Raw genomic sequence first — 23,046 nt, forward strand, 5'->3', positions numbered from 1 at the left:
ACCTTGGGTAAGCTTATCCACATGTGCATAGGTGCTTTTATTGTTTTTGAATGTTTTCTCTTGCAGTGCTTTTGCCTCAAGAATAAAATAGGCTTGTATAGGAAGTGTTGTGTGGTAACTCTACCAGTGGGCAGTCACACCCGTCAATGTCTCTGAAGAGAAAGCAAGCAAACCCCCTTGAGCAGCCTGTCTCTGCTGGGAATAACACAGTGAAGGCAGGGAACTTTTCAGCCTGGAGATCTCCCAGTCAGAAAGGGGTAAGATGCGGGTCTCCACCCAAGAGAGGTGACAGGGGAGCTGGAAGCCTGAGAGTGGGTGCCCTGGGTGGATCCCGGAAGGGCAGTACGGGTGCAGTTGCCCTGATATGTGACACTGGCCATGAATGAATTCAGGCTGGTCTCTACCCTCAGAGGATGGAGGTTCTGGAACAGCCTTCCAGTGGGAGTAAACAACCTAGCTAGTTTTAAGATGGAGCTTGATAAGTTTATGACTGGGATGCTATATCTGGGTTGGCTGCGACAGCAAGGGACTAAACTCGATGAGCTAGGAGATCCCTTCTCATCCCATGGCCCCTATGATTATAGAGCCACAGAGCCCAGGAAGGGCTGGGAAGATGGTTGAGTCTGACATAGGCAAAGGGCTAGGGTGGTAGATTGTTTTCTGTTGTACTTTCCTTCCACTCCAGTCACTTCCCTGCATCAGATCTGCTGCAGGTTCCTGCCAGAGGGAAACTCAGCAAGTGGCCACATCCCCAGCCGTGGGAGAGGCCTGCTGCTGTGACGGCCACTCTACAATAAGGCAGCCTGGCAGCAGACCTGTTCCAGGGGCACCAATGCAGCAGGCTCATCTTTCTCCTCCTGCCCCCACCCCCATATAGTGAACATCTTCAGAAGGCAGCAGAATGCGTTCCTGTCACAAGTTAGAAGCATAAAGTGCCCAGTGAACATTTGGAGGGGACTCGAGAGAGTATTAGTAATAACCAGGGCAGGGTGTGCAGCCGTATAGACATTTGGTGACGCTAAACATGTAGCAGTTGCTTTCCCACCAACTTTAGAGCTGTTATAGCTGCCACCATGATGTGCTTTATTTCTGAGGATCCTTAACTGGGATAGTCTATTTAGGGTGAAATTAGGGCAGGGGCACGAGGCTACGATAATACAAATAATAATTATTATTATTGAGTAGCTCAGATGGAAGGTCAGGAATCAGCCCCTCTCTCTCTCTGTTGGCACATAGCTCTTGCGTGCACTTTCTCTCTTTTATTTTGATGGGAGGGTTGGTTTGGAAAGTACCTGCAAGCTGAGCGATGCACTGAGTAGGTGGTGCATATGTTGCAACTTCTAGGCCCTGACCTAATTCAGAGCTTTCTTATTGTTGCCCATCTGACTTGACCCCCCTCACTGTTAAAATGGTGCCTACGTAGGGAGCAACATTATTTTCTTCCCAGCTAAACCCTATTTTAAGTTTCCAGGTGTGGTCACTCCCTGTGTAGCCACCTCACAAAAATAAAATAAGACTTCTTTCTGGAAGCCTTCGGCTCCAAAGTTTATGCTCTTCTGGAGGGGCGTGTGAGCTAGAAGTCCGAGCACAAGACTAGGAGACAGGACTTCTGTGTTGTATTCTCACCTCTGCCCCTTATTCAGCATGTGACCTGGTCAAACGACTTCCCCTATCCCTTGGTGCCTTAGTTTTCCCATTTGAAAAGTGGGGGTAACAACTACCCACTTCACAGGAGTGTGGCGGTTTAACCTTTGTGACACACTTTAAGATCTTCACAGAAGGGCAACATCTGACTCTGAAATGAATGCAGCATCCTGCACTGGCTGAGACACAGCCCCACTGGCAGCCCCCACCAGGCCAGATGTGGGGAAGAGAGCCCTGCTGTCTGCCACAGGCATATATTCTCTCTCTCTCTCTCTCTCTCTCTCTCTCTTCAAAGCACCTGGGCATCTTGTTTCAGTGGGTGTTCAGGGAACTGGGATTTGACACTCATTAACTCTGTGTAGGCTGCACATGTATCTCACAGTTGTCTGCAGACTATGGGGGAAACAGTATTAAATATTGTGACACTGCACTCCATGTGCCTTATGAAAATATGCTTATTAATGTGAATATATGTAACTGGAATATGCTTTATGCAAAGGGTCTCTTGTAAGGTATCATTACAAAGCTTATAATCTACTGAGTGTGATCATCCTGTTTGTTTGTGTGTATTATTTCTATGTCTGGAGTTAGGAGAATAAGATATAGACTTATATTACTGATGGAAACATATTAAGTGGAAGCCATTAAGGGTGCTTCAGAATCAGTGAACTGTAAATGGCTCCGTTTACTTGCAAACCTTCCTGTGTACGTGTGGGCCAGCCCAGGAAGAATGGAGGCTGGAGGTCTCACAGGACATGTGACCATGATACTGGAATCCATCTTAAATCTGGTACTTTTCCATTCAGAAGGAGGGTGGGGACCTAGAGAGACAAAAGATTCCTGCCTTGTGCCAAAGCTATAAAAGGGGGTGGAGCAGGACAAAGGGGCAGCCAGTCATGAGAAAGCCCTTGCTTACCGCCTGAGATGTCTGCTGGAACTAACAAGGACGGTACCAGGGGAAAGGATTGGGCTCAGACTAGGAAGGAGTCTAGTCTGTGAACGAAGCTTATTGGAACATCTTGGGGGGGTGAGATGTTACCTGTAATCAGTTTCTTAATGTATTAGTCTTAAACTTGTGTGGTTTTGCTTTATTTTGCTTTGGTGACTGACTTTGTTCTGTCTGTTATTACTTAACTTAAATCCTACTTTTTATACTTAATAAAATCACTTCTGTTTATTAATGAACCCAGAGTAAGTGATTAATACCTGGGGGAGCAAACAGCTGTGCATGTCTCTCTATCAGTGTTATGGGGGCGGACAATTTATGAGTTTACCCTGTATAAGCTTTATACAGACTAAAATGGATTTATTTGGGGGTTGGATCCCATTGGGAGCTGGGTGTCTGGGTGGTGAAGTCAGGTAACCTGCAGAGCTGTTTTCATTTAAAGCCTGCAGCTTTGGGGTCATGGCCCGGACCCTGGCTTGTGTTGCAGCAGGCTAGCGTGTCTGACTCAACAAGGCAGGGTTCTGGAAGCCCTAAGCTGGCAGGGAATATGGGCTCAGGGGTAATTTCGGCACAGTCCCAAGGGGGTCTCTGTCACAAATATATACAGTATTTCAAGAAAAATGACAAGTGCCAAAGAGCACTGAGTCTGTCCTGGGCCAGATGCTGCACAAAAGGAGCAGCAAAGGAGATTTCAGAGGTTGCCAGAGAATGTTCCAAGGAACGTGGCTGAAATACCTGTGCCATTTGTTGTTCCAAGTTTTCAGAGAAGGAGTGAAATTGTGTGAGTTTTTCAGCATCATATCTGAGCCTCTGGACAGACTTCATCACCTGCCTAATGTACCTTCACTCTGACTGCATTTCCTGATGATAAACCTCCATCTGCCTTTCCAGCCAAAGGGCATTTTCTCCTAATCTGCCTCTATCTGCACCCCGCTTCAAGCGCTAGCCCTTTTCTTTTAATCTCTGCTTTCTGGCTTCAGGTAACAATTCTGAAAATCTTATCCTAGGCCCCCAAATAGAGATGGATTCTTAGAAATCAAATCCCACCTATAGCATGACCCGGCTGTCTTCCCTTTCCATGGTACAATGGTGGCTGCTTCCTGTGATGGCCTGACTTTTGGCGTGCTCCCAGAGTCGCAGTGGAGTATTGTAGAGGGATTGTCAGGCTCTTGGGATTAAGTATGGATCAGCATTTCCACCCTAACGCCCTGTTTTCAGGGGGCATGTGTGGGGTTATAACTTGGCCATATAAAATCTAATACAAAGCAACCTAAATCTGTTTTATGGCCAAAGCTGTTGAATCCCATTAAAAGCTTTGGAAAGTTCCATACAAGAAATCTTATTTTCTTATCCATTTACTTCCTTTGTTATGTATTTTTTAAACTAAATAGATTGTTTAGAGGAATAGCATTTTCCCCTGAATGTATTAATTAACAGTTAGAGCCTACTCTACTGGCAATAGAGGTAGGTATGTTACTGCAGGTCAAAAAACCAACTGTTTTTCCAAACAGCCTTATTTTTATTTCTGTTTTTCTCATGCAAACATTCTTAATACACAGTATAACAGCAGCACTTGGCAACTGCTGAGAACTTTATGAAACGCACCTAACAAATGTTAGAGAAACAAAAACAACAAACAGGAAGCTGTTCTAAAAGGAACAAAAATGTTATTTTAGCCATAGAAGAGTCTTTTCTAGGCCACAACTAAACACACAGGAAACGCACACATTAACAGTGGTGCCAATAGTCTTTAGGGGGACAGGGCTTTGCTTAAGAACATAAGAAAGGCCGTACCGGGTCAGACCAAAGGTCCATCTAGCCCAGTATCTGTCTACCGACAGTGGCCAATGCCAGGTGCCCCTGAGGGAGTGAACCTAACAGGCAAGGGAGTGAACCTAACAGGCTTCAAAGCTTGCCACCAGAATTCAGGGAAATGTATTTTCTGATCAGGTTTAAGTTGGCAGGAGATGGGATTAAGGCAGTAAGATCACTCTGGAACATGGTGATTGTGAATTTATTAACAAGCACTGCACTGTTCAATGGGTCATTTTAAAGTCAGCCCTCATGATTTGGTCCTTTCTAGAACACTGCTTTCCTCTCTCTCTACACCTCACCTGTGACGTGTACTTTTCTAGTGCAAACATCACCTTCTCTTACATTGCAGCGGAACAGCTGTAGTTTGTTTTGCAGTTTTCTCATCAGGGAAATCCAAGGTCGTGATCTATACAAGTTAAAAACACCAGCCAGAAAAGGAGATCACGGAATCCTACATCCAGACATCAATGGGAGGGGCTGCTGTCACAGCAGGTGGGCATGTTACCAGAGGTGGCATGAACACACAGGGAGGCAGCTGTGGGCTAGTGGATTACATGTGTGGCTGAGAGTCAGGAAGCCTGGGTTTTATTCTTGACTCTGCCATTGACTTGCTGGTTACTGTGGGGAGGTTCTTGGATTCTAGTTTCCTATCTGTAAAATGAGGATAATGATACTTCACCTTTTTAAAGACCTACTGAAGAGTAGAAGTATAACAAAGCCATTCATTAATCACAGTGGGCTATTTACCAAATAAGATAATAGTTTCATTTATTTCATAACTTTTTAATGTAGTTTCTGTAACAAAGTACCTAGATGAGGTATGATAAATATTTAAAACATACATGCAAGAGAAAAAAGTTCTGTGATTCACCAAACCACCATCTAACCCAATCAACCTGCTTGTCTTGCTTTGCATGAGTATTTTTGTTGTCTGGACATACCTGATATGTCCATGACCCAAATATTCCCAACTTGGATCCAATGGCTGGTCAGTCTTAAATAAAGGGATTTAAAATAGAAGTTCCATATTCAAAAGAAATTCCTTACCTTTTACTCCTTATGAGGAACAAAGACAACTGTAAACGGCAACAACGTACTTTCCATCGTTTAAAGCTATTTGTTTCTGTTTTGCAGTTCACTTGGTATGGGTAAATAGCCTCCCCAGTTTCACTTTCTGTGTCTCATCTGGGCACTATGTTGGGGTTTTTGAACTGCAGGGGGAAAGTGTTCATTGGCTTTACTTGATTTCATAACAATTTCTGTTGATAGGGAGTTTTGAAAAACTCTCTTTTAAAAACATACAACCTTGGGGCTTAGCCTCTTTTCATGTTTAAACAGACAGATACTTTTCTGGTGCTTTGGGGCTTTAAGCTCTCAGGTGAGTCTAATATCAATCCCCACCTTGAGCTTTGTATTTTCAAAACTGACTTCTTTGAGGTAAACTGCAGATTATCTTATTTGACTATTGAATCATCCTACTGCCATTTATAAACTGCACTTTTCTGAGTGAGGGTGGTTATGCACAAGAGACATTAGCGTTAGGTCCAAACAGAACCTTACATCAGAACACTCCAAATTTCTGGGAGAGTTTGCACCTGGATTAAAACTTTGCAGAATAGCCCTTCTCTAATACACACAGGACACAGGCTGGCAAACACACATGCAGAATTTTGGTGTATTTATTTAATATGTATGTATTTTCTTTTGGACTTAATGGGAAACGTGGATTGTACTAAATCAGCAAAAGGATGACTAGAACTTGTAAAGGCTTAATTTATCTAGCAGAATTTATACTTATTATATGTTCTGTTGCTGGCATGTAACTCTAGATGCTGAAGAGTAACTCATCCTCTCTTTGTCACCATCCAAACTGGGGTTTTCAAAATGCAGTGGTCTTGGTGGTATTCAGGATGAGCTCTGGGAACTTGGAATGCTACTGAAAATAACAGAGTAGAAGGGTTATAATACAAATCAAATGTTTTCCCAGGCCTCTAGTACAGTATCTAACTCTGATTCTGGTTTCCTTCCTGACACTTGGTCTTTTCAGTTTTTTGACCTTAGTTCTGACAATTGTGGCATCATCCTTGTACCTCCTGTTTCCTTCTTGTTTGAGAGAGAGAGAGAGAGACTTGTATCCATGCAGCCTTTGAACCAGTGACACTAAGTGATTTCTCTCTTGTAGTTATTTGTAATCAGACAAGCAAGGACAGAGAAACTTTGCAGTATTTTATGAGTGCCTAGACGGCACCTGAAACTACCTACATGTTACAGATAGCCCTGCCTCTGCAATAAACATTAGTACTATGGGGCTAGGGTGACCAGATGTCCTGATTTTATAGGGACAGTCCCGATTTTGGGGCCTTTTTCTTACATAGATTCTTATTACACACACACGCACACCCATCCCGATTTTTCACACTTGCTGTCTGGTCACCCTATATGGGTCTGAGTCAATATGAATGCAGAAGATTTCCAAAGATACCTAAAACTGAATTAGATTTGTAAGTGTCACTGAAACACACAGAGCAAAATCTTTCTTAATAAATGTTACTCAAGTGGATGATATTTAGAAGATTATCTGCCTACTTAAAGTGAATGTGCCACTTCTTCCTTGGTGGATATCTTTGAAACTATTATTACAACATCACTTTGTCTCGGAATCTGAGCAACAATTAGGGGCTTTTAAAATGAGCTTTTTGCTTGTTCAAGCCAAAAAGGGGAAAGTGGATATACATGATTGGCCTGTATTGTTTTTGTGAGCTCATCAGTGTTTTTGTTTTGCTGCTCCTCACGGACACGCAACTTGCAAAAGCTACCTCCATAGTAACGAGAAAACAGTTCGATGGGCTCCCTTGGAGGAACATAAAGATAAAGTGAGGAACAGCTGAAAGGACCAGTGGCTGGTATGTAGTGCAGCAGACGTGCAAGTTCCAATTTTAGAAAACTACAGCTGGGGGAGACTTGTTCATGTGCCGGCTTTAGCTGCTACTTTCCATGCACATAGTATGAAGAGCTAAGGAAGGTTTGCGGGAAAGAGAACTTTACCACCACCTTAGATGTGTCATAGCCCCTATTCTAGGCAATCATACGTAAATAATCAGTACATTCATAGTGAGACAGTATAGCGTATGCCTAGCAAATGTAGACTTTTTGGGATAGTCACAGTAAACATCTAGGCAACACAAATTTATTTTAGTCTATACAGGGTGAGCAGCTCTGTCATGCCTCATTGGAAAGCTACAGTCTTCCTGGCTTTCTCCTTGAGGCTTCTGCCACTATCACACCTTCCATCTCCTGCATATTTAAAAGAGATATATATGAACATCTCTGATAAATGAAGGGAGAGGGGGGTAGCTCCCTTTTATGGACACTCAGCCAGTAGCTATAAAATTAGTAGCTGTTCTCTAATTGCTCTACCTGTAAAGGGTTAAAAAGTCTTACTGTTATGCATAAGTAAAAGGAAGTGAGTGGGCACCTGGCCAAAAGAACCAATAGGAAGGCTAGAACTCTTTAAAATTGAAAAATGAGCCCCCCCCTTTTGTCTGTCTGTGGTTGTTCTCCCGGAGAGAGGGGACAGGGCAGAGTTATGCTGTGAGAAGCTTGGGCCAGATATGAAAAATCATCAGTATCATGCCTAGAAACTACTCATCTAAAACCCCAAATATGTAAGTAGATCAGGAAATGTCTAGAAAGACGTGATTAGGTTTCTCTTTTTTTTTTTTTTTTTAATTTCTTTATGGGTTGTGGACTCCTCTGTGCTAAACCCAAGGGCTTTGGTTTTGCTTGTAACCTTTAAGATGAACCTCAAGAAAGCTATTCTTGATGCTTAATCCTTGTAGTTAAAAAAAAAAAACCCTAGCAAAAGCCTCAGTTCCTACATGTGTATTCTTCTTTTTTATTAATAAAATTTACCTTTTTTAAGAACAGAAATCAATTTTTGTGTCTTAAGAGGTTTGTGCACATTGTTTAACTAGCTGGTGGCAACAGCTGATTTCCTTCCCCCCCCCCTTCTCAGCTCTTCCCCAGAGGGGTGAAAGGGCTTGAGGGTACCCCACAGGAAGGAATTCCCAAGTGGGCCTTCCTGGGTTCTCAAAGGGGTTCTGCACTTGGGTGGTGGCAGCATCTACCCATCCAAGGTCAGAGAGAAGCTGTAGCCTTGGGAGTTTAATACAAGCCTGGAGTGGCCAGTATTAATTTTTAGAATCCTTGCGTTCCCCTCCCCCCCTACCACCACCTTCTGCACTCGAAGTGCTAGAGTGGGGAGTCAGCCTTGACAACGTCAGTGTCCATAGCCCCAGTGGTTTTGATTTTTGACCACGTGCACCCAAGGCCAACCTCTGCTTCCTGCCCAGCCTCTGTCCTGCCTATAATCACTTTTTCTTATTTTTGCATCCTGTGCTTTAAACTAAACTAAGCAAAAATACCCACCCCCTTTAAGCCAGATGTTAAGTGCTGCTCTGAAACAACAAATCTACAAAGTTTGGCATGGTTCCAAACTGCCTCTCACCCCTCTCTCCCTAGCCCTAGGTTGACAGGATGGGCACTGAGGGATTTGTTACATCATCCCTGAGGAGAGCCTAGTGTTTATTTCTTGGTAAGCAGAACTGTGACTTGGTGCTCGGATACACAATGTTCCAGCTCTGCCCTTGTTCTCTGTAGTCACTCTGGGCAGATTAAGGCCTTTGTGCTGTTTTACCATGGTCAGCGATCTGGCCTCTTGTATTCGCGGTACTTTACTCAATTAGTTGAGGGCATTTAACATGGATTTTTCATATTTGCATCACAAATTCTAAATTGATCCATGAAAAGCAGCTGTTCAAAAACTCTTGAATTCATTATCCCCAGTGTTTGGAGTGAAGGAACTTTGCCAGCCATTTGATTGGGGGACCAGGCACAGTCAGTTTGAGGGGAGCAACTGTTTGTATTGAAAAATAACTTATGCATATGGCATTTGGTTCCCATTTTTACCTTCCCTGCTACCTCTTCCATATTTGACTTTAAATTTACTGATAGCTGCAACATCAGGTCAGCAGCAAAAGGCCTTTGTTCTGACATCCAGGGGACTTCCATGGTTGAAATGGACATATGCAGTAATATTATTAGCTATCATCAAAAAGCCATTTTGAGCTCAACCTCCCGTGTCCCCTTCTGGACTTTCAGTGTGGGCTGGTCAGGGAGAGGGATAGCTCAGTGGTTTGAGCATTGGCCTGCTAAACCCAGGGTTGTGAGTTCAATCCTTAGCAGGGCCATTTACGGATCTGGGGTGCGCACACACAAAAACACCTGTCAGGGACAGTACTTGGTCCTGCTAGTGAAGGCAGGGACTGGACTTGATGACCCTTCCAGTTCTATGAGATAGGATATCTCCATATATGGTCAGGAAGGTTGCCTAGTGGTTAAAACTGGAGTCCAGCCTTTTTCATTCTATTTCATCTTGTCACTGACTTGCTGTGTGACCTTGGCCAAATGATTTCCCTTCTCTTGCCTCAATTTCCCTTTCTGCAAAATGGGGATAATGGGAGGAGGGGATGCCTCTTAGTTTCAAACAAGCAATTAACATACAACCTATTAGACAGCAGTAGTCAGGGATATAGCCCTGATAATCCTGCTTTTCATCATCGCCCTAGCAATGTGTTTTTTCTTCTTTTGGTAAAACATTAGCTCTTGTCTAGGTGTGATCTAGTGGACTGAACACAAGACTGAGAGTGAAACCTCCTTAGTTGTATAACTGACTCTGGCACTACAGCCTTGACTAAAACAGGGGATGATGATAATATTTACTTACCTACCTGTAGAGGTGTTGGGAGGGTTAATTAGTAAATGTTAACCATTTATGGAGCATTTTTGCAAGGTGTTACTGTTGGAGGACATGCATTCCAAAATTAGAGAGAATTGCAAGAGCTCGGGGGACAAATGCAAAATTAAAACTTGAGTTGCTTAAATTCCCCTTTCCAAACTAAGCTGCAGTGGTTGTTCAGGCACAGGCTTTAATTAATATGGGGACTCACTCTCTCATCCAGCTTCTTAGATGATTTGGTACAAGACAAAGATTTCCAGTAATTAGCTAAAGGAGAGAGAGAGAAACTCTTCTGACTGAGGTCATGTTCCCATTCCTTTGGATTAGTTTCTCCTCGATGTTGCACTGAGCCATGATGATGCACTGCAGAGATATATTCAGGGTTAGGAATCGGACATTACAAGGTTAGTTTTGACACTGTGCCTGTAAATATATACATTATCTCCTGGCTGTTTTACCTTGATCTCAGAATCTTCTTTATTTTGTCCTTTTCTAAGAAGGTTGTGTGTGAAATGAATTCTGCACCAGACGACAGTAATCGAGATCACAGTATCTGAGACTATTTCATAAGTTTTACCCTCACACTTCCCTGTTTAAAGAGCATTGGATTTTCTACATTTTCTTTTAAACAACCAGCCCCCCAGACCTCACTTCCTCCTTACCCAGCACTCAGACCCACTTACTCCTGTGTGCCCACCAACTTCATATCCATACAGATACCCACACATGCCCCTTTACCCTGGATGAGCTCTTGCCACACACGTACCATACTCAGCCTTCCCATACAACATTTACTCACCCGCACACTATACATGCATTGTCCACCCTTCCATACCACTCATTTGCCCACAATGACAGCACACTCACTCTCCCATTCTCTTACCACAACACATGCTCACCTGCATGCACTTGACTTCACAGCCCATTCACCTTCCCCCTACACACACACTAGTGCACTCAAGCCGTCACACTCTCAACCTCCTGCCCAAGCCTTTAAAGGCTTTCTGTGCAGAGAGTTTTCTTGGTGACTTTTAGAACCTCTCTTACGGTAATTGTGGGGCTGAGGGCCAGCAACTTGTCTTGCTTTTCTCCTTTCCTTCCTTCCGCTCGTGCAAGTGACAATCCAAACACAGTTATTTATTTCTTTTGTTTCCACATAATCAGATCTGTCTTCCTTAATGTTATGCAGCTTCACACAAGCACTCCAGGTGGGATGAATCCAGTTCAGTGCCCTGCTCACACCCTTGGCTGCTCCTTTTGCTAATGAACTGCAAACAATTGTGTTCCTCATGTTCAACCTTCACCCTGCCCGATGCATCCATAATCTAAATATAGGCCATAATTATTCCACTAGCATCTCTAGACCCATTGGGAGGACTGACAGTGGCAGAGGTCAGGAGATCCTTTGCACCCGTAATGTATTCCCTTAACCACTTCTCTGCCGTTGGTGGTTACAATTGCTGCAGCTACTAATGAACACCTGGGGTTTGTTCTTTACTATTCAAAATCTGTTTGCTCCATAGTCTTTTTGGTCCATGTGCAACCAAGCCACAGATTGATCACTTTTCTTTACTCCAATGTGAACATTCCATGTGTATATTTGGCTGCACAATCAAACTACAAGCGCAGAAATGCTTCTTGTTAAGACAGCGATCTGTATCTCCATCTCCATCTTCACCTGATAACGCTGGTGCCTGATACAGCGAGTTCATGAATCAAATTGCTGGGCATGTGGCTTTTCCCAAGATGAAACGTCCTGAAAGTAGGAGTCAGTGTTCCATGTTTTAACATGGTTCTGTGGAACAAATAGTTGAATATGGGCATTTGACTTGGGCCTGCATAAGTGAATGGGGGGGGGGGGGAACTAATCTGTGCTTTAAGTAATCTGATGCCAAATCATTTAGAGAATGTAAATTGAAGTGGAAAGATGTCACTCATGGCAGGAGGTCACCTGTCAGACATTCCCCAGTGGCGCTCACGAAAATTCCTATGCAGGACTGCTAATAAATAAATCTGCTATTCTGCACTTCTACCACTCCTCCTATCTGAGGAACTCAAACACTTTACAAACACTAAGGATAATATTGTAGCACTGGTTATTGTTAAAGGCAAAACTGACCATTGATTTGAAGGGGTCACAAAATGGTCCTCTGTTAAGTGTCTCAACGCCCCATTGATGCGAGTATTATCACCATTTTACACACTGATAAGCTGAGGCACAGAGAATTTCATTGACAAATCAATAGCCGAACTGTCATCTTGTCAGTATTTGTATTGCAGTACTCCCAGTGATCCGAACCATGATCAGGGTCCCAGTGTTGGCGTTTATAATTTAATTAAGATAAGACACAGTACATGAGATTAACAAACCATAGGAGAGGATAGAGAAGGGTGGATGAGGATAGTTAGTGGAATCTTATGGTTGTTTAAGCCACCCATGTGCATAACTTGGTGGTCCTATATAATGTATGATAGCTAAATTGTTGCATTATCAGTCAGTGAGTGGAATGACTTATTTGTACATTTCCTAGCATGCAGGAAAGTCTCAGACACAGGTCCTGAAGCTGTGGAGCACCCTAAATAGTTTATTGCAGTATGTTTATCAAACCACATGAATATACAGAGGGGGAGGAGCAAAATACAAGACTAGATCCTGTCCCATTGAAGTCAATGGCAAAATTCTAGCTGGGAAGTTACTGTACACAAGTTTGGAAATGGGGTGAAAGCATCTTTGTGGTTCCCCCTATGAATAAATGACCAAATTGGTGACAAGCATGATGCAGATACGTTAAAAAATGAAGGTGATATGTGAAAAACTGAAATAATAAATATCAAGAAGAGAGAGCAAGTTCCAGAAGAAAATCATGATGTGGACTAGCTCCTTTAGAAAATTCCCCCTTCCAAAGGGGTCTGGGGAAGAGAAGGTGCATGAATTGCAGCTTTTGGCAAGGTCACATTTGAAACATCTGTCTGTGAAAGAGAGAAAACTCAGCCAATTCGTTTTGAATAACAGGCACTGCTCACCAAGACTGAGAGTAACTGTGAATTCCAGTGAAACTCACCCAAACACTTGGAAGTGATCACGGGAAGAAGAATGTCAGGGAAAAATGGGACGGGTTTAAGATTGTTAAAGTCAGAACTGGTCAATCTGGCTTCAATTTAAATTTAAAAAAAAATACACACACGGAGCTGCTAGAAACCAACCAATGCTTAGAAAATGAAAATTCCAGCATGGCTAAGCAAGGGGAGGCATTTAAGCGTCATTAACAATCAGAGAGGCAAATAAACAAACAGGGCCCAAATGAAGACAGTTCATTAGCAAAATATGATCGCATTTGTAAAGACCTGCCAAAGTCTATAGTCAGCCAGTGGGAATGGACTGAATCGGCCTAAGTGATGGGGTTTGAGTTGTAGATCTGTTCACCACAGATTTGTAGCATACTTTGGAAAGGGCCCTGAACAGACCTGACCAATTTACCCTTCTTGGGCGAAATCGCAGAGGAAAGGAATACCGAGCTATTGTGAAGACATTAACTGCTGGATGACGCATAAGCCACATCTCTAGCACAATAACTTGTGCTGTTTTCAAGAGCTGGGTCTGTGATGTTCTGGGTCCAAGTTAACCCAAAGCTTGGGGAGAGGGGGTTGGGCCTCGTCGCTACTTATTGAGGACAAGGACATATAAGGCCAAAGTTTGTTATGACTTGCATCTCAAGCGACTCTACTGAAGTCGATGGACTCACATAGTGTGTGTGTGTGTGTGTGAGATCCAAAGTCTAACACAATCTGTTCTAACCATTTCCTTTCCATGCATATTGATTAGGTGCAATTTGGTGCCCATATATTCTGGGTATACTTTGTCACCACTCAAAAAATTCATATCATGCCAAAAACTAAGGTTGGAGGGTGATTGGATAGCTGCGATGATTAGTGATAGGACACAGCTTCACCAGTTCAAATCACTAGGGACAATGGGCCGGATCATGCCACTTAGGCACAGCCCAGAGTAAGGGGTAGCGTGGAGGACCTGTGGGGAGGGGTGGTTGGATAAGCATTTTTGTGTGATATTGTCTGCCAAACAAACAGCACTCTTGTGAGAAAGTTAATGCCGACCCTTTCAGTTTCTTCCTCTGCCATGGGAAACTCCTGATGGAGGGTTCTGGGAGAAGCAGCCAATGGAGGGGTTGCTAGCCATGTAGCACCTACAAGAGTTGTGCTGCCAGGAAACTGAAGGGGACTGTTGACAGGCAAAGGGCAGACGTAGTTAATAGGTGAACTGCAGGCCAAATCTGGATGGCCAGATGCTTTTGAATGGACTGTGAAATTTTTTTATATACTTATTAGTATCATTATTGTTGTTGCAGTGTGAAAAATATTTCTCTGAAGTCTGGATCTTGACTGTACCTTGACCAAGAAATTTGGACCTTGCCAAAAAATAATTGACTACCCCTGGCATAGAGCCTCCATGGATACAGTAAAGAGGGATCTGATGGCTTGAGTGTGGGTGGAAGGAAAGTGCATGAGTTTGGGGTGATCCATACATTCATGATGTCTAGGCTTGATTAATGAAATGCTGAGTACCTAGGTATGTAACTGCTGACCTTTAATACTGCAGGGATTCAGAACACAGCAGCCCATCTGGGCAGCAGCATAGGATCATGGGAGTCAATCCCCCCAGTGCTCTGTTCTCTTCACTGGTTCCCTATCGAATGCTGGATGAAATTCAAAGTTTCAGTTTTCAGAGCCCTTCATGGGACTGACACAAGTTACTGAAACTCCCTCGCCCTCCATGAAATTAATAGGCAGCAGGAAGTATTTCTCCACACACGTGAAGGGATGCTGTGAAAAAGAATGAGATCAGTTCATGGAGGATAGGTCCATCAGTGTCTATTAGCCAAGATGGTCAGGGATGCAACCCCATGCTCTGGGTGTCACTAAACCTCCAACAACTAGAAGCTGGGACTGGGGAACAGAGAATGGATCATTCTGTAAATGCCCTGTTCTCTTCAATCCCTCTGAAGCACGTGGCAGTGGCCACTGTCAGAAAGCAGGATATGGGGCTACATGGACCATTAATCTGATCCAGTATGGCTGTTTTTATAGGATCATAGCCTCCCACAGCCAGCCTCAAGAATGAAATCTGTGTGTGCAGGATACCAAACTTTGTCTGTAACTGCCCCATCAATCTGGAACCCAACCCCAAAAGAGATCAGTGTGCACAAACCTCTGTGCATGCAAAACCTCTTCCGCAGCCAGCCTTCCCACAATATCAGGACACACGCACACAAGCCCACTCCATGCTGGCTAGAGGAGAGCGAGCAAACTTATGTGTGAACTTCATAATGCGGGGTGGTGCTCAGATACACAGTGATGGAGGCCATATAACACAGAGACACAGATAGTCCTAATGCCACATTGAGGGGAACACGAAGAGCACAGGAAAGAGTTGCAGGTGAAATGTTCCCCTCATCCCCGTCCAGCTGTTGTACCTACGCTTTGCATGTTGAACCTCCTGCAGCTTCTGCTCAGGTGAATGCACCTCTCCCTTTCCCTCTCTACCTGATTGAAGAAATTATGTATCACAGTTGCCAGCTTCCCTGGGCAGGGAAAAATAGGGCCCTCAGTATTTATTAATTTTCCATCCTAGGTTTTTTCCCTTACTAAGAAAAAAGAATGAATAACAGTGGTTCATTAGGTCACTGAATCCTTTAAAATCCACAGTTGTTAAAGTGGAGGAAACAATGTTAAATCCTCTGTGTCTAACTGAGAAAATCCTGTTTCTTTCTACAGACACTTTTCCTAACCTGCTTTCTAGCATCTTTTCTTCTTTAAAAGAAAACGTGTCTTTCTTCTAAGCAATTAAACATTTAAAAACACGCCATTTTCTCAATCATATTTTCCCATCTCCCCTTTCCTGGATGGCAATCATGTACTCCAGATCCCATGCTGGGAAGGATATTCTGCCACTGGTCACATCTGGTTCCCTGATGAGATCCACAGGCAGCTGGACTGGAGTTGTTTTCTGGGTCATATGACATGTCTAGGCTGCCCTATCTTTCTGAACACCAATTCTTTCTGAATCCCTTTTGATTCTAAGATTTTTTTTTGTTTGTTTTCTTTCAGCACTTTTATCTGCTTGAGAATAAACTTCTGCACAAATGCTCATGAGATCAATCTGCAGATCTTTATGTGGTAAAAAAGAGGTATTTCTTTGGGCAATCTGGTGGAGATTTTTTGTACTGACTTTTACACTAGTCACATACTGGTATGCATTCCTTTAGCATTAATGTTTCCTTTGGGACTCAGACCTTACAGAAATATGAGAATGGAGCATGTATGCAGCAGATACACTATGAAAGTAGCCTGCATGTACTGTGTGTGGAGAGGACATGCTGCAGCTTTATAACTAGAAAGGAGAATATGCAGCTGCCTTCTCTGTCAACTTTGACCAAAGCATTTCTCCAAACGTTGTCTATTGTTTTCATTTAGGGTTGAAAAAGCTTTTGTTGAAAATAACTCCTAGCAGGAAGTTTTCACAGTATACTATATTAAGAAGAAAACTAACAAATAAGATAGCATGCATATATGATACATATGGTGAAATCCAGGGCCTATTTAAGTCAATGGAACCAGGATTTGACCAGTAATGGAGTAAGGGTGAAGAAAACTATGACAATAGCATTTAGCATTCAGAGTAAACTTTAAAAATCAATCCATCAGACTGTACGTTGATTTAAAATCCTTAAGGATTACTGCCAGTTAAAAATCCTAATTTGTTTAATAAATAAATAAAAATCTCCTTGCCTGCATCATTTGAAACTGAAAGAAAAAAATTAGATTTAATTTGTGGTCCACCATTTATGCTGTGTGTTTACTTTTTGCACTTTACTCAGTTTGGACAATGAAAATAGACTAGCTAGGTTCACTTCCTGTTTCACATGTGCTAGGGCAATGTTTGGGTTGCAAACACTGTTTGCCGTGCTGTATATTCCCTTTATTTTTAAAGAAGCACATAAATAGTGCTGTTTATTTTTTTTTAAATATTTCCATTAGAACATATACACCTTGAGCTTTATAAACATAAAGACCTGTTTGCATCCAAACATCAGATTGTTAATTTTTTTAAACTTAAAGTTCTTCAATTGGTTCTATTAATTTGTGCAACCCCTTCCTCCTCTTCCCCCCACCTGCAAAAAAAGCCTAAACTTTGGACATAAACTGTCCCTAGATCAACACATCATTGCACTGTGTACACAGTTAATCGGATCAAATGAAAATGGTTAATGAGACCTGTGAATGGCAACACTTTCATTAAAATGGATGTTCACAACAATTTGTTGATTTAGAGATTTAAAGGCCTAATACTGCAACCCTTGGGCAGTCAGCACTTGCTCTGAATTAAAAGGAAGCTTTGGGTGTTCAGACACACAGTTTTTAACATTGCCGTGCAGAGCCAGGCTGCAGGATCCATTAATAACTTTGTTTTAAAATTGATTACATTTTGCACACAAAACTTCCAGAAAAAATAAATAAGTAATTAATAACTGGAGATATACCAATCTCCTAGAACTGGAAGGGACCTTGAAAGGTCATTGAGTCCAGCCCCCTGCCTTCACTAGCAGGACCAATTTTTGCCCCAGATCCCTAAGTGGCCCCCTCAAGGATTGAACTCTCAACCCTGGGTTTAGCAGGTCAATGCTCAAACCACTGAGCTAGCCCTCCCCCAAAAAAAATTATTTAAATTTTTCCTTTCATATTTGGGTTGTTCAGAAAAGAATTTCACATGGAACAATAATTCACTATATTAAACTAGGCACATATCTGTTGAGACTTAATTGAGGAAATTAAATTTTCTTTTCTAATTGAATTCTGTTGGTAATCTAAAGTAATTCTGTCTGGTCTATCTAATTCGGCAATAATAGAGCCTGGATGTTGGAGCAGTGCACAAGAATGTAGCCCATGTTAAAAGACGTCTTTACTGCCTAGATGGACAGCATCTGAAAGCAGAATAACTAAAAACTCTCGTTTCATTTGATGTTACACATTTAACAAGTCCTTACACCTCTGTCCATATGAAAAAGACCATGCTCCACCGATCTTGGGAAAATTGAGTTTGGGTAAAAAAACTGAATTAATTTTGTTTCACTCTAAGCACTTCCCTTATGTTTCAGATTTTGTACTGATGGACTGATGATATAATTTGCTTTAAAACCAGGTGGCCTCTTAGTTTCCATCTGGTGTGTCTATTACTCCGTCTCTAGTGAGAAGCATAGCATAGCTGTGCAAGCATCTGTACCCATGAGAGAAAACTCTTTACATTATCAAAACGTTCAAGGAGTCAGTATATACTCTTGCAACATCTTAAGTATCAGACATATTAGGGACTTGAGCCTCTGGAAGAGTCTTGTCTACATGTGTCCAAACTGACTACACAGCTAAGTTTACATTAGAGTTGTGGAAGAAACTTTTGCAACAAAACTCCAACCCAGTCAAATTCCCCTGGTCAAATGGTTTCAGGTCCTACTGATGCAATTGCCTTCAATTTACACAAACCTTTTGCTATATCTTCTTGTCTCTGGATTCCAGAGGTGGCATTGTTTTGGCAAAAAGTTTGCCTGAAACTAGGAATTTCAATTGATAAACTCAGCAATTTAAGCCAAGATTTGTCATGAAGTTTCAGGTTAATGCAAAATAGAAACGTATCTTGGACCTTATGAAACCACACAAGTTAAACCTACAGGAAAAAATAACTTATTGTAACCAAAAATGTCTCTGGTAACAGGTTCTACACAGCACTGATTTACATGCTGTGGTGAGACTGGCGGCAAAGAGAGGTGGCTCTTTTACAAATCTAAAATGATATTCCATTTAGATTGTAATCTCTTTATGTAAGAGAACATTGGTTTAGGAAGGAGGGCAGGGTTGTCTGAGCATGGGGTATACAGTGCCTAGTGTAGTGGTGCCCCAATCTCAGAGGTAGGCCTGTAGATACTAAACAAATACAATATGTTATCGATAAAGTACCTTTGATATTGTGTAATGGAACTGTCCTCTCAAGCCAACTCTAGTCCAGTTGCAGGGTTTCTAAAATAATTCTTAAACATAAGAGGTTTAAGGAACAGAGCAGATGAGATATAACTGATAACAGAGTCACAAAGTGGGGGAGTTTGCTGTGTGCTGAATGTTCTGCCCCAGCCACCTATCATCCTGTGTTAATAAACCAGTCTAGTTTGACTGGCCACATTGTCTGGTATGTCAAATCCACATACAGGGTAACAACAACATACGATGAGAGATCCTCCTTTTTAGGAGAAAATACAAATGGAACCATTGGAGTGGAAGTCAAAGGTGAGGAATCAAGAATACGTTAAAACTGCCCCTTAGATCTGTATATTTATACCCAAGTCCCAAACAATGCTCCTTTTGTGGCACTCCTTGAGAATTAATGAGCTGCTTCAAGGTTACCCTTTGTCTTAATTTCACCATTAGACATACATGTGAGGAAGATGTGTTTGAAATCAAACAGGAGCGGGTATTGTGGAAAAGATGGAAAACCCTGCCTAGTTGATATCTACATGTATCTATCATAAGAACATAAGAAAGGCCGTACCGGGTCAGACCAAAGGTCCATCTAGCCCAGTATCTGTCTACCGAGTGGGGGCCAATGCCAGCCCCTGAGGAGGAGTGAACCCAAACAGGCAATCAAGTGATCTCTCTCTCTCCATCCATCCATCCTCTGACCTCCAACAGAGGCTAGGGATACACCACCACATACCCATCCTGGGCCTAGCCATTTATAGACCACAGCCACCATGAATTTATCCAGTCCTTTAAACATTGTTATCTCCCAACACCCTCTCCTCCTCCTCAGGGTAAGAGTTCTGACTGTGTGCTAATGTTAAAAAGCATAATGCCGTGTGTGATGGTTTCTGTGATACCCAGGACTGAGAGTCACCTTCTTACCCCCAGCCTCCAGTGTGAGGGAGTCTTGCTTGTGGTAACTGGGTGCTAGCTCCCTGACACCGCCAACTTGTTAGTCATTCAAGGATTTGCCGCTAGGCTATGCCAGCCTTGTCTTTGCCTTGCAGGTTAACAATAGGTGAACCCCAATCCCCAAATCTCTTTGAATCATTCCTCTGTGATATCCAGCCCAACACTGGCTACTCACAGAAATCCCAAATCTTCTGCAACCCAAGGAAACAGTGTGACCCAGTTTAGTAGTTTTACATTAAATCACTGCTCCTGTTTAACTGTGAGCACTTATAAATCAACTTACTTTTGTTTTATTAAGAAAGAACAGAGAGTTAACTAGAAACAAGAGAGAGAATGGTAGAAACTAATTTACAATACAAAACAAAATCATAAAGTGTGAACCTGGGTCTACACTTAAGTTACCTTTCCTATCTAATAAAGTAGTTTTCCCCTCAAAGTTTGGGCTGTTGCAGAGCTGGCTGGAATCAGGATCCAATTTTTCAGGAGAGCCAGGATGTCTCCTCAGTGAAAGGATGTAGAGTGTCTTTCCCCCTCCTCTGTTATACTGAAATAGTATTTTGTCTTTAGTCATAGACAGGGCAAACTGGTCTGCTGTAATGTTCCATTTTTACCTCCAAGTGGTTTTGATTGTTTGCAGTTGTCTGATGGTTTTCCATTGATAGTCTTGGGAAGGAATAAGGCTAGACAATTGAGCCTTGCATTACCTCACTGGCTAAACATGGCAGAATGACAGCTCCTTTTCGAATCGGCCATCACCAAGACTTATTATCCTCTGGTGACAAACTTCTACTCCGTCCACAAAGTATACTTTCCATATAAAGCGACAAAGAGTCCTCTGGCACCGTATAGACTAGCAGATGTATTGGAGCATAGGCTTTTGTGGGTGAATATCCACTTCGTCAGATGCATGCTTTATAGTCTGTTAGTCTATAAGGTGCCACGGGACTCTTTGTCGCTTTTTACAGATCCAGACTAACAGGGCTACCCCTCTGATACTTGACTTTCCATATAGTTACATTGTTCCTTAATATTACCTGTACGTACATCTCACAATGATTGTCTTGATAGTCATAAGCTTTATGTAGATACCTTACATATTACTTTTTATGGGTAAATATACTGCAAGACATGTTTGGTGTAATGAATGTGTCAGCTCTGAGAGTCGTTTGCAAAGAATAGGGGACCGTTTGACCCTTTAGGCCAAGTTTAAAACTAGAAACTTTTGCTGGTATAGCAATTTTGATTAGGGGCATGATTGTGTTGCACCATTTCTATACCTGCAAAAGCCCTAGTGTAGATGTAGTTATATTGGCATAAAAGTGCTCTTGCTGGTATAGTTTATTTTGCTCATCAAACTTGTATAAGCTCTACTAACAAAAGTATTTCTTTTACCTGTGTAATTTGTATGCATGTGCCCTGGGAAGGTTTTTATAAGAACATACCTGTGTAACTATACCAGCAAACTGTTTTGAGTGTAAACTAGACTTTAGTTTACAGAAACATAATTTTACAAATAAAATATATTTTTCATCATATAAAAACTGTTTGTCAAAGCTGGGTGAGAAGCATAAACAATGAAATCAGAGTAGTTAATTTCACTTCTATTTCCAGTTAATTTCACTTTTGGGTTCTCTTTCACTAGTTAAAAAAAACTATTACATTTAGTTTTAAAATACAGCAGAGGGATGTTTACATCTTCCCTTCTCTACAAAACAGTATTTTATTTAAAAAAGAAAAACTTCATGGAAATATTTCTGTTCCTGTTGTTTTGAAAAATCATATTGAATCTATAGCAAAGCCCAAATTTTAGATTTGGACTAAGGCTCCAATCCTCTACCCACTTATTCAAGGCTTACTTTTATAAAACTAGTCCTGTTGACTTCACTGTCCTTAATGTTTAGTGCATGTGTGCTTGTAAGATGGGACACCTAAGTTGAATGTCTTTTGAATGGACATAATGTACATACATTTTTCTTTTCCTATTGATGTAAATGTTGGGGGAAAAAACTCTATATCTTTGACTTTGCCTTTGTTACAACTAATTTCTAACTCTTTTACTGTCACTGCTCATTTCCTGTTAAGCATAGAGGTGGAGGGGAATTTTGTCTGGATCACAAGTGGGAAACAAAAGGTATAAATTAACAAAATGACTAAGTACATATGTGCACCCTGTCACTCTCAGGGGGAAAAGACGTGAGCATTGTCTCCTGACATATAAATCATTTGAGAAAGTAATTTTCTGTGGGAGTAAAGGTGACGAGACTGTGATGGTGGTGGGAGGGCATTTCTAATTTTGTTTTCCACAGTACAGTTTTGCTGTTGCTATGACTCATCTTAGGATGTGGAAAAACCCACAAGTTAAAAACAGAAGTTTAACAAACTTGCAGGTAAATTTCTCTCTCTTATTTCTATCAGTAGTTCAGTACTCAGGTCCCTTCTGGCAGGATTTGTAGAATTCCAGCAGGCAGTAGGGCCCGCGCTCGGCGCAGCCCTAGCTGCTGTTATCCCTAGTTCGGGAGCACCTACCGGCCTTGGGTGGGTGTGGGGTCCTGCTGTGTCAGGCGCTGTACAAACGCCGAGGGCTCAGGAGCTGTTCCTGCTTGCGGCCATGGCCCCTGCAAGCCACAGGCCAGCCTCCCAGCCAGAGAGCTGGGGGGCCCGTACATCCCCCTCGCGGAGGGGCTCCCCTTGCGCCCCGGTCCCCCCAGTGCCCCTCTGGGCGGCCGGTGCCCTCCCCGAGCGACGCCTCAACAGGCCTGGCGCCGCCATGCTCCCACTCCTGGGGCCGGACCCTTCGCGCCCAGGGGGTGTCTGCCCGGGCTCCAGGCTGAGCCACCCCGGGGGGACGCCC

The 23,046-nt window shown here is 42.5% G+C and overlaps 1 protein-coding gene across 7 annotated transcripts in view; it reads left to right on the forward strand.

The window, feature by feature from the left end:
- NEK6 (NIMA related kinase 6) overlaps positions 1 to 23,046 on the forward strand; it is a 248,128-nt gene that overhangs the window by 121,380 nt on the left and 103,702 nt on the right. The window contains exon 1 of one of the 7 annotated variants that reach the window (XM_039506270.1): positions 22,453 to 22,582. The exons of the other annotated variants lie outside the window; for them this stretch is intronic. The gene's annotated coding sequence lies outside the window, so the exon portion shown is untranslated. Of the gene's footprint in view, positions 1 to 22,452; positions 22,583 to 23,046 lie in introns of those variants that run through there. 7 annotated transcript variants of the gene reach the window in all.

The sequence above is a fragment of the Mauremys reevesii genome, linkage group 19 (assembly GCF_016161935.1).
Source record: "Mauremys reevesii isolate NIE-2019 linkage group 19, ASM1616193v1, whole genome shotgun sequence".
Taxonomy (NCBI): Eukaryota; Metazoa; Chordata; order Testudines; family Geoemydidae; genus Mauremys; species Mauremys reevesii.